We start from the raw sequence: 11851 nt of genomic DNA on the forward strand, positions 1-11851 counted from the left end.
CTTCCCATAAAATTTAAACCAATACTATAATTGAAAACTAAACTCCAGGTAAACTAACTCGTAAATGTCTTAATAACATAACATCATTTATTTACATTGATATACATGAATCTAATCTCCCAAACACACATTAGGAAAATGGAGAATCCTTCTTTCCAAAGCATTGACTACTCTATTGTTACCTCTTTTGGTGTGCTTCATGGTATATGCCGAAGGCTGACGAATGCTTCTTAAATTTGAAATCAACATCCAATGAGTTGTATCGATTACGCTGTTCTACTATGTAAGTCTGTTTTAACAAGTGGGAGTTGCCTATAGTCCAGCTGGGAGCGATTATGCTATTCTCAAATGTGTAAGTCTATTTTAACAAGTGGGAGTTGCCTGTAGTCTAGCTGGGAGCGGAATCTATTTGGCTAAATTGGTATCGTATATTGATTTATAAATGTCAATACCAAGTAAATTGCTATCATGACCATGTGCCCCAAGTAACCGTGTCGGTAGTTGGGTCAATCGTTGAAGTAGTGTGCTAAGAATATTAATTGCAAAAGAAAAACTGGTAGTCGCGGGGTGAGGGGAGTCATGGTGAGCACAACTCACGAGCTGTCAAACACTAAACGTCTATCTGTTGGCCACCAACAGAGAGGATCTTTATGTGGTGGGATGTCGCCCACATAAGGCGTAGCTCAACATTGCTTTGTGCAGTTCGAGCGATCATATGTATGTTGGGTTGAGCTTCATCTATCTTGTTATCTATATCTTATCTGCGCCAACTTCATCATCTTTGCATTTGCCAGTTTGTCTTCTCTTGGCTTCATTTTTTTGTTCATCAATGGCAACTGCTCTTCATGGCAAAGTTTTTTCTCTCTTTCCTTCTCGTCCTCCTACTCCACCTGCACTTATAATATCTGTTACGATGTTTCCACACAACGCGTGGTTTGATGTCAAGAACATTTTACCTTTTCACCTGTAGGATCACTGAGTACCATGTTTTTATCAATCACCATGGTCAGGATGTCAAGAACATTTTACCCTCTCATCTCTAGAGTTACCGGGCAAAGAATGGATTGCGAGTTCGCTGGAACTGGTAAAAGGAAGATACACCTTTCTTCTAGAGTAGAAGTTTTTGTTCCAACAATGTCCATTCATATTGCCATTTTATATGCAAACCATGCGCAATCGAATTGGTGCTTGGATGAACTAGACCTTGTGGGAAAGTCAACGTACTACCATTCTTACGATATTTTAGGGAGTCAAGTGACATTCAGTTGATAGATTTGGTAGATCGGATTATCAAACCTTGTGATAGACTGCTGTTATCATTGAAAGTGTTAGGAGCGCTTGTTGGAAGAAAATCACATGTTACTGGTAAGTGAATATATGAATCTCTGTATATTGTTTGTCTTTTTGTAGAAGAAAACAGGGTGCATCAATATGGGGTTTCCAAATTTAAATAACAAATGCCAAGAAACACAGCTGACCTCAACAAAGATTTTGGGAGAAACACTACTAAGGAAAAATGGATCAGTATGAAGTTTTATTGGAGCTATCATCTAGTTCAAGTGCTTCAATCTTTTTAACCCTTTTCTTCTATTTTGAATATTTCAAGTCTGTTTGTTCCAAGCATGATAGATCTGCCTGGTGTATATTTTTCCTCATTGAATTAGTAGATAATGAAGAGTGATAGATCTGTACACTTCTCAAGTTTGTTTAAGGGCAGAATGATAAATCTGTATATTTTTCTTCAATGAATAGGTAATAAGCAAAGTTCACGGAGGTCATTACCTCCATATCCGATATGCAAGGGAATGCAAAAGATAAGGGATGAGGTCCTTGGCGTCTGTGGAGGCATCTATTCACTTGTTTCCAATTTTGTGTTATGGAGAACTGGCATATTGTTGCACCAGAAGATGGTTATTTAGGAAGAAGCTTGTGAATACTTGGTTTAGCACATCTTATACTTCCTTGTATTCCCAGATTTATGTGGAGAAATTCAATGTTACAACGATTGTAGCAGCATGAATTTCAGGTAGACAAACATGTGTTGATTCATATTTCAGTCCATTTCATTTATTCTGAAATTCTGGAGATTTATGAAAACATATTGTCTAACAAACTGCCGAAGCAACAAACAATATTTACAAAGCATAAATAGATGATTACATTATGTTCACCAAAATTGGTTCACTGATTCTTCTGGCTGTTGTGCTCTTTTCTTGCTGTATCTTGAAGAAGTCTCGCCTCACTAGCTTTGATTCAATGAGTTGATGTAATCCACGACGTCCTACAAGTGTTTTCACTTATCCTTTAGCTCTTCAATTTCTGCAATTTGCTTATCTATTTCACTTTTCTTATGAACATTTATGATCTTCATCTCAGATCGTAGATCTTTAAGAGTTTGGATGAAGCGACCTATCATAAATCTATTTGCCTCACATCTCAGATTGTAGATCTTTAAGAGTTTGGATGAAGCGACCTATCATAAATCTATTTGCCTGACACATTGGACAACTCTCATTTTTTTCAACTTTTTCAAGGGGATTACAAGACATATTTTCTTTCTGGTTTGGTCTTTCAGCAGAATTGTTTTTGCCTGGGGTAGCTCTTGTATGCTTGATTTGATGACTTCTATTATTTCTGCTTCTTTTGCCTTCTGTCTGACCTCTTTGCGCTATCTGCTTGACTTTTTTGTTGATTCTGTAATGTTGCTTATGATGCAACTCCCACTTACTGTTACTGTGCTGATTGATGATCTGCTTATAAGAAATTTGATGAGGAAACTAGTAGACTCAGGAGCTAAGGGCTGAGTATTGATTTTGGAGGTGTTGCGAGAGTGAGTGAAATCGAAAGAAGTCAGAAATTGGCTCAGATGGTGTCTGTGGGGCCGGTTAACAAGCAACAAAACAACGCTAAAGGAATTATCAGTCCTAGTGCTGTGAGGAAGATAAAACTGAAAGTGAAAACATTTATATATCTTTTTTCAAGAGAGCGAAACCATCATAATTTCATTATATCTGAAACCTAAATATTTGCATTTACAGGTGCCTCTACGAGAATTAAAAATGTGGGCTCCCCTTTGACACATTCCAAAGACCATAGGGAAGCAGAAGCACCTTGATAACTTATTTGCCAACATCTCAAGTAGTATATTCTTGTAAATAATTGAGGCAATTATGGGAGTTTGGCTGTTGACCGAAACTTTTAAAGTTAAATATCACCAGGTGTGAACAAGTAGAGTAGTTGTAGTGCCTTGAAACTTTGATATCTTGGAGGTGATTGATGCATCTTTATGTCAGAAGCTGCCTGGTGTGGAGAATTCAATGTCTTTGGACGAGTGTAATGTTCCTAACTGTTCCGAACAACAAAAAGGATGGGGGAATTTTTTATCAGTTGCGCCAACAATTAAATAAAAACCTCTGCAGAAGATGGTAATGTTGTGTTACACACAACACAACAAAAGCAGGAACATGTATTGTTTAAGTTATGATGAGCGCTGAGATTGTTTAATCATCATCAAAATAGTACGGTAGTATAGCGTAGTGTTGAGTTATAAAAAACACAGCGAAAACGACAGTGTGTAATGCTTATGTAAAGTTGATCGTTGAAATTGTTTCATGGTTATAAAAATAATGCAGATACAGCCATCGGTTCATTGAATTATGATGCTTTATTTGTAAATAAAGTGATGTTTTTTGGGTATGATACAGATCAGAGATGTTGCCAAATTTGTGGTGGACATTTGGTCTGGATTTGTATTCTGTTTCCATATTCTTTGTACGTTCGTGGCACTCTCCATCAGAGTGGAGATAGTAAGATGAATTTAGAGGAAAAGTTTGTAGCTCTGTAGAATATTTCAACTTTTGTTACTAGATAATTATCTAGGGAATATAAAGACCATTTAATTAGTCTGTTTCATTTATCTTAACATGGTATTGTATAATTTTCTTAAATTGCTGTTCGCTGCCATCTGTCTCAAATTGCAGTTCCAATGAACTTTTGATAACAAAACAAAACTACTGTTTGTTGAAGGTAACTCTTACCTCATAAAGAGGGTAACTCTAACATCCAACTGCAAACCCCTCCTTTAGTGGCTTTCAACCAGATCGACCTCATCAAACAACATCTTTCATAGCATACTCTTGGAAGGGAATAAATCATGCATGTCTGCTTCAAATAGGCAACCTACAGCTACAGCCAATCAAAACCCTCTAAATAAATCAAATAAGGCGACTTCTTTGAACAAAGAAACCTCTCCAATTATAGCGCTACTTTAATGAATTGAATTGTTGTTTAGCATAATCACTTCCAAATTGTTATATTGTTCAGAACTGCATGCCTTTAATGAGATGTTTCCACCAAGCCCATCTACAGAACCTTCACAGTTCACCTGAGATCACTCTGAATCCTATAGAATAATGGTGGGAATTTCTCATGTCTATCTACAATTAATTCAAGCTTTGACAACTCCGAAGGTTTTTTCCTTTTTCAAAGAGTGTCATTGACTTCTTCCTACAACAAACTCGGCCTGTATGCAATCTCTATGTCAACTCCTGTGCCACTTTCATATTCATTAATATTTATGTCGAACCTATCCAAGCAAACTCTCACAGTGCCTATTCTAATTAAGTGTTGCTGTCTCATTGATCTTGTCATGTAGGTACTCTCTAAGTCAAAATAGAGGTCATGACATTCATACTATTAATTTCCTCTAATGCTAGATGCTAGCAATATTTCTCATGTTAACAATGGTCAAGGAAAAGGTTTTAAAACTATTCACCTACCAAAAAATGAAGTCAAAATATGCCCACTACTTGGAAAATCAGATCCCTATTCCACATATCAATTGCATTGAAATTGCTACTTCGTTCTGGTATATTCCATAGATCAAATGCATTGAAATCGCTACTTCGTTCTGGTATTTCACTTGGCAGTTGGTTTGGATATTTGTTGGTACATAGGCCAACTGAGGTAACACCTTGGGGAATTTCTTGAATATATTTGTCTTTATCCATACCTTTAGATATGCCACATATTCAACCCTACTCATACTTTTATGGAAGCCACATATTGAACCTAACTCATATCTTAAGAAATACTATGACACTTACATTATATAAAATCTATATCCTACTCTAGTAGGGATACGGAGGGGTTTGAATCTTGACACCAAACCTGGAAGTGCCTTTGCCTAATTCATCCCGTTCATTTGGGTTTTCTCTACCATTGCTTCAGATTAAATAGTCATTGCCTCCCAATAATTTGGGTTGCTATGGGAGAGTCCTCCACTTATAAAGGCCATTGTTGCTAACACACAACAACATATAAACATGAGGGAGACTTTAGAGTGAAATGGGCATTAATCCCATGGGGTTATTATTGCGTATTCTCATTTTTGAAAGGCTTGAATATGTGCCAGATTTCATAAACAAGTACCAGACTTAGAAGAGAACTCATGGTTGTTATGCAGCTACTGAACGGAATTCCAATTATATAGGTATAGAACTAAATAATAGAACTCAAAGTTGTTATTTTGTATTGAACTCAATTCCGTAGAAACAAAAATCTGAACTAGTTAAAACTCAAACCATGGACAATTAAGGAATTACATTGACAACTTCAAGAATGCTAGCGCTGTGCTCAATGAGAATATATGAAATGCACCAACCCTATCTATGCATTGATAAGAAATTTTGACAAACATCTTTGGCATCTAGCTTTTAATGTTTTACTTGAAATGCATGAAGCCCTTTTTAGAATCCATTCCATGTGGTGGCGATCCCGAGGAGGGGCACGTAGCAGTGACCATTTAACTCTTATCATTTTTCAAATTAATCAGTGGCAAGGTTTTGGTGTGAGGTTTTAATGCGATTTATGTTTTTCAGCCTGCCCTTCATACTGGCCTTGGGTTTGCAAACACGGTCTATCACACTTGCTGAGGGTATTTGGAATTCATTCTTCCATTGTCGTGGTCTAGTTTGGCTCTATGGGTGCACTGTGCCTTTGCTTGGTTTTTGAGATGGTTGGTAAGCGTTGTTCCTTTCTTGTCCTGTATGGTGGTTTGCCAGTGTTGTGCCTTGCTTGTTCCTTGTGGTGGTTTATTAGCACTGTGCCTTCGCTTACTCCCTATGGTGGTTTACTTCGCTGGTTCTTGGGGTTTTCAAGTTGATTTTCCACCTGCAAGTCGATTCATCTCTATGACCCGTCTCATACTTTGTCTCTATTCTGTTTGCGATGATTGTGTTCTTGATGTTGGGTCTAGTGATGATTTGGATCTCTGCAAACATAGGTTCTTGCCTTGCTACTGTATTGGACAGCTCAACGAACTTGTTCTCAGGTAATTTTCTTGTTCCGGTTTCATTTCTGCTTTTCGTTTTCATGTCCCTAACCCTCCAGCTCCTTGGTGAGCAGGCAAAACTCTCTCATGGCATTTCTGTTGGGAGAAACCCTTTGTTGGAAGTCTCGGCTCTCGTCCTCTATCGCGGAGTTAGACCTTCTCTAGGTAAATCCTTACTCCCTCTTGGTTAATCTGCTTCATTGTATTGTTGGCCTTGTTGCCCTACTTAACTACTGCGTTGTTTTGTGGTGGTGTGCAGGTCATTCTAGGGGAACGCTGCTCCACGGCCTCATCCTTGGGAGTTTTTGAAGCTTAGGGAAGTTCTGGGTAGGGTCTTTCTATGGCTGTATATTTCTTTTGCTTGCTATGTCTTTAGTTGGGTATAACCCTTGGGGTTTCGCTTCCTCTGTGTATGGGTGTGGTTTTAAGGGTTTTCATGCCCTCGCTGTTTCACTAGTAGAAGTGTAGGTTCAAGGGTTTTCATGCCCTTGTTGTTCGACTAGTCTGGGATTGTGAATTGTAGTTTTTGGTGTTCATGTGTTTCTGAACCCTCCACAGTTTTTGGGTTGTATAATTTGTACCATGAACTGTTAAATTGGAAATGAAATGAATGCACAGTTATGATTGAATGGTGAATATAAAAGTACCTAATTTTTTTTGTTGAGGAAAGAAAAAAATGTATTGTCTATGCTAGCTTTGCCTTTGTCTGGTTCCTGGTTTGAGATGCCTTCAGCCACAAGATTCTTGTCGATGTCTTTCGACTTCTTCATGAGTTATTTCACTATTTACTCTCAATCAAATGTCTGAAACAATCATGCACAGGAAAATAAAAAACTGTCTTGCTTCCTTAATGACAGGTTCTAGATTCATTTGCTTTTATAGATATTCAAGACAATTCTAAATTACAAATCCTGAGTCCTCTCTTCTCTCTGGATGGCAGCCCCTCAATCAGGCTCTAGTTTTTCTTTTTCAATGCATTACTAGTAGTTTCTTTATAGTTGAGGAACTGTTCCTTAGTTACCTTTCAGTTATCTAACAGTTTCTTTAAACATGCTCTTAACTAATCCTATCTTTACTTGCTTGCCTAATTTTTAAAGAACAATGGCTGAGTTAGCCTTAATTTAAATAAAACAAAAATAAAATAGAAAATCAAAATGTTTCTCTTTCTTTCCAGCAAAAATAAAAAGAACATTTCCCAACTGTCACCTTTTCAGTCAGATGCTCCTACGTCAGGCTCCCGGGGTAAATTAAACTCATGGCTCCTATCCATGAGCTCTTCAATAGAGTACCCAACGCTTTGAATTTGGCCAGCATCTAAGAAGGAACTATCTTCAATAGGATGGCCCTTCCACTTGACTATGTACCGCAAATATTCTTTCCTTCGAGTTCATCTGGCCACCTGGGTGTCTAGGATCTATTCAATCTCTAAAGGCTTTGCTAGGGGCATTTGTTTAATCCATGAGTCGTTCTCATTCTGGGTGTCCCATGTTCGTCTTTCTGAACTGTCTTCTTCATTTGCCACAATGTATGGGTACAGATCTGCCACATTAAAAATGGGTGAAATTCCTATACCTGGGGGTAACTGCAATTCATAAGCGTTTGCAGAAAACTTTCGAAGAATCCTGCAAGGCCCAATTTTCTTCCATTTTAACTTGTTGTATTCGCCTTTAGGAAACCTCTCCTTGCATAGGTGTGCTAGTACCAGGTCTCCTACGTTGAATTGTACCTCCCGCGTTTTCAAATCTACTTTCTGTTTATATTTTTGGCAGTTGTCTTGTAATTTTAATTTCACCTGTTCATGAAGATCACTGATTGCCTTTGCGAAATCTTAACCATCAGCACTCTTGCACTCCAACTGACCCAAATCCCGCAACTCATGTACTCCACGTGGGTGCATTTCATATAGGATTTGGAAAGGAATATTGCCCGTGCTTTTGTTGGGCGAATCATTATAAGAAAATTATGCTTGTGCAAGCACACAATCCCACTGTCGAGAATTTTCTCCAACCAAACTCCTTAATAGATTTTCCATACTTCGGTTTGGCTGTTAGTCTGCAGATGATAAGCTGAGCTGAAGTTCAGTTTGGTGTCTAATTTTGTCGATAAGGTTCTCCAAAAATGACCTGTAAACTTAACGTCTCGGTCCAAAATAATAGACTTCGGCAAGTCATGTAATCTGACTATCTCTAGGAAGAACAAAAGTGCTACATGTGTGGCATCACTCATTTTTCTGCACGGAATGAAATGTGCCATTTTGGTGAAACGATCCACCACCACCATGATGGAATCGAATCCCCATTGTGTCTTCGGCAGACCTAAGACAAAGTCTAAACTGAATGAGTCCCATGGTCTATTCAGAATACGTAAGGGCTTATACAACCCTGTGCTCTGGCTGTGTCCCTTTGCAAGCTGACACACTTTGCATCTAGTCACAAACCTCTGTACATATCTATGCTTCTTCGGACAATAGAAGAAGTGGCTCAACTGATCCAAGGTCTTGTCTATGCCAAAATGCCTAGCTAAACCTCCATTCTGCTTTTCTTTGATTAAGTTCTCTCTCATAGAACATTCCGGAATACACAACTGCCCTCCTTTTAACAACAACCCTTCCTGCATATTATAGTCCAGCCATGAACTGTTATCTATCAACAATGGATTTTGGCAAGCTTCATAGGCTTCCTTAAAATCTGCATCTGTTTCATACAAGTCCTTAAGATGTTCAAATCCTAATACTTGTATAGTACTTTCTTGTAGGATCAAATTCCTCCTGCTTAATGCATCTGCCACTTTATTGGCTTGATCAATGATGTGTTTCAACACAAATGTAAAACTCTGCAGGTACTCCACCCACTTCGCATGTTTATGGTTCAGCTTATGCTACTTCATAATATACTGTAATGCAGAGTTTCCTGAAAATAAGACAAATTCATTGGCCAATAGATAATGTCTCCAATGCTTTAGTGCTTGAATCACTGCATAAAATTCTTTGTCATAAGATGTGTGCTTCTACCTACTTTCATTTAGTTTCTCACTGAAGTAGGCTACTGGCCTATCTTCTTGGCTGAGTATTGCACCAATGGTTGTTCCACTGAAATTGCAGCGAACTTGAAAAAGTTTGTTAAAGTCCAGTAATCTCAAAATTGGTTTTTCAGTAATATTTCTTTTGAGTAGCTGAAAACTCTTCTCTATCGTTTCTATCCAATGAAAAGGTTGATCTGCCCTCTTCATGGTATCCACCATGGGTGCACAAATCCCACTGAAATTTTTAATAAACTTTCGACAAAAGCTCGCCAATCCATGAAAACTCCTTTCCTCAAACAAACTTTTGGGAGACACCCAGGTAACTATGGCTGCAACCTTTTCCAGATCAATTTTTAATTCATTCTCGAAAATCACAAATCCCAAATAAATTAATTCTTTCTTGAAAAAAAGAACATTTCTTCAAATTTATCAATAATCTATTTTGCTGCAATTTTTCCAATACATACCTCACATGTCGAAAATGCTCTTCATTCGTCTTACTGAATATAAGTATATCATCCAGATATACAATCACAAATTTACCAATGAATTCCTTTAGCATCTCGTTCATCAAATGCATGAACATGCTGGGGGCATTGCTCAATCCAAATGGCATAACCAACCATTCATATAAGCCTTCATTAGTCTTGAAAGTTGTCTTCCACTCGTCACCTTCTCGAATCTTGATTTGGTGGTAGCTGCTTTTCAGGTCTATTTTTGAAAAGTATGCTGCTCCACTCAAACAATCCATCATATCATCCATCCGAAGTAAAGGAAACATGTACTTGATATTGATCTTGTTAATTTCTTGGGAATCAGTGCACATCCGCCACTCACCTCCTTTCTTGGGAGCTAAAACAGTCGGAACTGCACAAGGGCTTAAACTTTCCTGAATCAATCCTTTATCCAACAACTCCTGCACCTACTTCCTGATTTCTTCATTGTCCTTTGGACTCATCTGGTAAGCAGCTTTGTTTGGCAAACTGGCTCCTGGAATAAAATCAATATGGTGACTAATGCTTCACTTTGGTGGTAATTTGTCCTGTAGATTGTCTACCACAGTATCACTAAATTCCTGCAGCATGTCCTGTATCTCTTTAGGTAAGTCAATGACTTCAGTATGGATCAATACTGGTTTTGGCCTTCGCACAACTGTATATTTTACCTCATCATCCTCCATCTGTCACAGAAACTCTTTTCCACCTGACAGTAATGCTTTTGTCCCACTGGTTTTATCAACATCCTCTTTCTTCATGGGCACTAGCATATACTTTATCCCATCTTTAACAAACTTGTAACAATTTGTTTCCCTATCATGGATGGCCTTCCTATCATACTGCCATGGTCTGCCCAGCAGAATATGGCACACGTCCATAGGCATGATATCGCAAGTCACCTTTTCCTTGTACTTGCCAATATGAAACTCTATTTCTCACTGCTCATCGACCAACAATTGGTGACCTTTTTGCAACCAAGACACCCTATATGGAGTTGGGTGCTTCAACTTCTTCAAACCTAATTTCCCCACCATTTCAGTAGCTACCAGATTATCAGTACTTCCACTGTCTATGATTAATTTGTAGCATTTTCTATGTGACTTGCACATAGTCCGGAATAATGCTTTCCTCTGTGTCTGATTAGCTACTTCCTTAGCTGGTTTCAATAATACCTTGTTCAACACCAAGGCTTCGCCAATTTCAGCCATATTTTCCACCTCCTATGGTGGTGCATCCACTTCATCGAGTTGAGCGACATATGCTCCCCTCTGTCGAGTTTTTTCATTTTTAGGACATTCAAAGGACCTATGTCCCCACTTGTGACACTGATAGGGATTTCCACTGCCTCTGTCATTACCTCTTCCTCACTGGTATGACCTTCCTCCTCTGGTGTTACCTTCCCTTTCAGCCTGTCCTGAAGTCTTCGAACTACTGCCCTCTTCATTGTTGTTGGTAGTCCTACTCTGCCAAAGGACTGTTCCCGACCTCTGCCAGAACCACATCTTCTTCTGGCATTCTGTTTCCTAGCAATCTTTTCCTCCGCCTTCAAAACACTCTGATAGGCTTCCTCTATGGCCTTAAGGGAAAGAATACTAATTTCATCTAAGATCTCCATCCGTAGACCATTTAAAAACCTTGTTGTTTTTTTAGGGGTATCTTCAACATAACTAGCTCTCGGGTTTACTTTATAAAATTCTTCAGTATATTCCTTTACGGTCATCATTCTTTGCCTCAGGTTCTGTACTTGTCTATAAAGAGAAATTTGGTAATCTTTAAGCAGAAATTTGCTCTTCATTCTAGCAATCATCCTGTATCATTTTTTTAATCAATGGCTTGTTTAATCTCCTCCTTTATGCCTGTACACTATCCCACCACAGTGCTGCATGTCCCTTCAACTTGGTGACAACAAACCTGATCCTCTTGCTTTACTGATTTCTTCACATTCAAAATATTTATCTAGTTCACTTATCCAATCTAACAATGCTTCCGTGGACAAACTGCC

The 11851-nt window shown here is 38.4% G+C and overlaps 1 pseudogene; it reads right to left on the reverse strand.

Annotated features, from left to right (window-relative positions):
* Positions 1-11464, reverse strand: part of LOC149197362 (small ribosomal subunit protein uS9-like) — a 38975-nt pseudogene extending 27511 nt beyond the window's left edge.
* Between the last annotated feature and the right edge of the window lie 387 nt (positions 11465-11851).

Source organism: Pinus tabuliformis, chromosome 2_2 (genome assembly GCF_031772625.1).
Source record: "Pinus tabuliformis cultivar Carrire ecotype Pingquan chromosome 2_2, CPIR1, whole genome shotgun sequence".
In the NCBI taxonomy this organism is placed as follows: domain Eukaryota; kingdom Viridiplantae; phylum Streptophyta; class Pinopsida; order Pinales; family Pinaceae; genus Pinus; species Pinus tabuliformis.